Source organism: Amblyomma mixtum, chromosome 2 (genome assembly GCF_055824585.1).
Source record: "Amblyomma mixtum isolate Tamu chromosome 2, ASM5582458v1, whole genome shotgun sequence".
In the NCBI taxonomy this organism is placed as follows: domain Eukaryota; kingdom Metazoa; phylum Arthropoda; class Arachnida; order Ixodida; family Ixodidae; genus Amblyomma; species Amblyomma mixtum.
In genome coordinates this window covers 280,534,237-280,538,948 of record NC_143013.1, presented here as the reverse complement: position 1 = coordinate 280,538,948, position 4,712 = coordinate 280,534,237, and positions in this window count along the sequence as shown.

The window sequence follows — 4,712 nt, the reverse complement described above, 5'->3', positions numbered from 1 at the left end:
GCTCCCCTCTAGATGTCCTAGCCGACAGTCGGAGCGAGTGGAAGCAGCGGGAAAAAAATGCTCCAGCGCTCCGATATTAGGACAACAGGCAGAGAGACTGTAATTACATCCGAGGGGGAAACACACAGAATTAAGAGATTCTGTTGATGCCACCTGCGCGCTCACTGCGCTGACTCCCGAAGCGCTGTCTGACGGGCATCTGCTTAACTAGAACGATAAAACACACAAACAAAGAGCGGGCCGGCGGAGGTGGGATGCGTGCATGTTGTCGTGATGACAGTCGCGCTATCGCGGGCACACCTGGGCCTTGACGTCGACAGCTGTGCGAACACGTACCCTGCGCTTTAGCAGAGATCAAAAACAATGTAACAGCTTGCAAATATTTATTCGTGAGGCTCAGCTTGAATCATGCGATCAGTTTCAGTAGACGAGATCACTGAAACAAGATAAAATTATAGTGAGTTAAAAGCCTTCCCAAAATTCCTTGTCCATGCTCACAAGAAAAGCTAATCGGGCTTTTTGGTTCGGGAGCTTGAATAGGAATGGCGTGCACAGATGATGGACGAAGGAAGGACTCAACGCCAGCACTGACTCACAACAAATTTATTGGATAGAGTATGTACACATCAAATATACTCCGGGCATAATAAAGAAAAGCTCTCTCAAAGGCGAAGGTAGGAAAAGGACAAGCCTTACTTATTTATATTGTTACGTGGCGGCCAGCCGAAGAATGAGACGTGATGAACCATGGCTATGAGATGATTTAATGGCCGCTGGCCTAGCGCGAGCGCTCCGTCCCGCACCACTGCCAGCTTCGTCTTTGTCACACTACCCGGGGCCTCCGAGCGATCGTCCCGATCGGTGACGAACAGACGGCGAAATGGCGATGGTCTTGAGTGAATGATCGAACAATAGGTAGAAGATGGTGCAGTGCTGGCCGCCACGATGAGAAAGATGAGAGAATGAGTCCCGGTCCACGAAGCATCCGGGCCGTAGGGTGCCAGGAGCTGACGGCCGAGGTCTCTGGACGCACCGAACGGCAGAGGTAAGGGGACGGTGTCTTCACGTTTGGGTCTTGGGTCCGTGGGGTCTTGGGTCGGTGGGGTCTTGGGTCCGTCGAGTCTTGCGTCGTCGTGTAGTGTAGTGCGATGGTTGCGAGATATACGCCAGCAACTCCCGCATCGGCGCTAGGGTGACCGTTTCTTCAGCGCGTGACGGTTCAAGTTCGCGGCACGGCCACATGCCTATCGCTCGACGCGAGGTTTCGCGTGAAAAAGCGCTCCATGCTAGCCGCGCTTCACTTCCATGAAAGGCAGTGCCCGCTCACTTTCCATGACGCATAAGCAGTTCCTGGCGCATATCTCGCCACCACCTCGAAACGCCGAACCCTGTTCGGGACAGCGTTGCAAACATAAGCGTATGTAGTTGCTTGATCGGTCATTTGGGAGCGCTGAAACTGCTTTCCGATCACGTGGTTCTTTTTGTATTTCGCGGGCTTTCTTTTAAGTCAAATAAAATCAGCTGTATCTGTGGTACTTGGCTGCAAACACGGCAAACGATTATTTTTCTATGGGATCTACAACTCCTGCATTGACACTTTCTTCCTGAAGGCAATAATTAAAAAGTTAGCTAATTATTCTCTGCTAATTAATCACGTTTGCATAATAAAAAATACTGCAGATTAGGACACGCGACTGTCAACAACCCTCAGTTGGTCTCAGTGGGCTAGGTTACATCCTCTTTTTTACAAGCTTGGTTACCTTTAGCTGGGACACCCTGTATAACGGACCGAAAGTATAGGCATAAAATGAGGCGCTACGTGGCCACTGTTGCTATGTGATATAGTGTGGTCGCGTGATTACTGTTTGGTCAGTTTAACCTCAATTGCAGACTGACGTGTGCTTGACAAACTAAAGCAATAAGAGCTAACGTTCTTAAAACTCTGGTAACGTTCCCGAAAGGTAACCTACTAGTCTAGCGTATACTTCGGCTTTCGTTCCCGCAATATTTCCCTTTGACTTAGTACTCTCAAAGAGCGCATATATGTAGCCATGTTCACTTTACTTAATTCTTTTCTGTGAAGCAACTATGCGCACTTGTTCATTAACTGGTCAGAAGCGTTATTAATAGGCTGAATAACATCCCCAAGGATTGCCAGTAGATGTTTTATTTAAGTTTCTCGGCTTTTAAAGGGTTAACTATTCCCTATATGCTTACTCTTCAGAAGAAAATGTTCAGCTCGTCGCCTAGTACCTGCGCGAGGTCTGTGCTGTTGAAGTTCTTCCCGGTTGCCTGGGGACAGCCTCTTTCAGACCTGTCATAACGTTCCGACAGCTGCCATGCGCATTGGTCGTTCAGCTGCCTACAGCTCGCCGTCATTCTTCATCGGCGTTGATGTCATTGACAAAAGGCGCGCCCATACAGAGGTAGTTGGATCCCCAGCGTACATGCGCGGCCTCAGTACACAGGTACGGCTGTTGATCTGCGCAGTAGGGCATTTAAAGAACCTCGCAAGCTGCAATGGCCCGTGGGGATCTCACATTCAACAAGGTTGATAGGTACTGTACGGGCCCCACTGTATGGGTCGACAGGAAGGCCTTCGCCCTGAGAACTTCTAACCTTCGCTGTATGTCACCACAGCGGGCGAGGACATCACTAGTGCTGTACCCCTCATATAAACGCTAGCTGGCGGTACCCAGAGATCGTCACATCGGAGGGAATCAGAGCCTGAAACTGATGCCTGGAATGCCTGGCATCTTGTTACGTCACAACTCACACTTGTCATTCTTGCTATGAACGGCTCAAGCTTCATAGCGATAGTCGTTTCGATCAAAGACTCGTAGTCTAAGGCTAAGAGGATATTTTTGTTCTTTATTTTCACGTTCAGTTTGTGCCATTGGTCATTCGAATACCAGATGAACAAAAAACGATAAGGTACGCGTCACACGCTGCTCAGTTTCGCTGCTCAGGTTAGCCTTGGTTTTCTGAAAAGCGAAGTAAATTTTCTTCTGTACTACCTATTGTTTACTTTCATAAACTTGTATTTTCTATATTTTTTGTTGCTTGCCTTTGGTTTCATTTCCTGACTTAGCACACTTTTCTAGACACAACTTCTTCATCTGTGGTCGCGCATGGTGTGTGTCTTCTCGTAGCTTTATAAGTTTTACAAGTTTTGCGTTTTTCTTTTCATCTTTGTTCGCTGCGTGAAAAAAAGTTCTGCGAAAATGGCACTTGGTGAGAGGTTTATTTTCATACAGTACAAGATACACTTATGGGTCGTTCAACCTGCACAAAACACGCACATCAGTTTTCGTGTTTTAACACTGTATAGATAATTTCAAGGAGCTTGCGCAATTTATGCATAAAAGTAGCGCGGAAGTTGGTCCACTGGCCGGTTGCTTGAGTGGAGAAGTTGTTTGGAAACTTAAAAGGTCGAGCTAACAATCTGCTGGCAATCATTTTCAATATGCTTCAACGGTAGCCGTTTGTTAATTTTTCTGTCCAAGCATATATAGTTGCCAGTTTCTAGGTGTGACCTCTTTCAAACATTACATACAGCATTGAAGCAACTATACTACAAGAAATAAAAATGAGTCGTTAGTGTTAAATAAGAAACGTGCACATTTGGCATGCCATTTACAGAAATGTACAGGAACAAAAAATTGTAACACAGAAACACTCAAAAAGAAAAAAAAAAACGCTTGCAACAGAAATGCGAAAATAGACAGGCAATCACACAACAAGCACCTACACGCTATGAACGTTTTATATATTATACAGTCGTACTGAAAAAGACATTGCAAACCCAAAGCATAGAAAATGAAAGCGCCAGCATATAAATGACAGCAGCAGCAGCATGCTTGCTGTCTTCCTAAAGCATTGAAATGTAACTTTTAAAACAGAAAACAAGCGAAATGAGCGCCTTTTCTTTTTAGCTTTTAATACATGGCTGTTTCACTGTAAAATATGTACAATAAACTATCGGATGCTAATATCACAACTTCAACAGTATGCCTCTGAATTTAAACCCAACTTTAAATTCAAAGGGAACGTAATGACTTGAACGTCAAATTTGGTTTATCGAAGGTCTAGATAACAAATTTGACGCTATACTGACCTTATATCCTAGTAAAAACGTGTAATACTTAATTAATGCACAAGGATTCCTAATTTTCTCGATAACCTCAACTCCTCGGGATTTTTATAAAAAGACTGCCCGAACGTACGCACACTTCAGCGATATAAAATGTGTTGCTTCCTCCAGATGTCTCAGTAAACGACTAAGCTAACAATGCCCACGGTGAACGGGTGCCCGAAGGCAATCGTATTTGCGCTATTCGAGCGATATTATGGCAATGGAAGTGGCCGCAGATACAACTTCGTTGCATTCCATCTTACTTTCGCACATTTAATTGATATAGCTTCGAAATTAAAGTAGCACTATACTCGCGAAGTGTACAGCATTTCTGTGTTTACATTACCTGAAGTCATCGGTAAACACAAGCGAATCAGACCGAGAGCAACTGTTTACTATTCACCTTTTGATTGGCATGAAATCTTGCTCACGAATACATTGCATGGTCTGCGAATTATGCATAAATATTGGACGTTAGTGAACTTTGTTTCTAATATTCATGGATGGACAGGTTATAGAATACCTATAGGCTTCAGACATCTAGGAAAGCTAAAAAGAGCTCATACCTCCGCCCCCT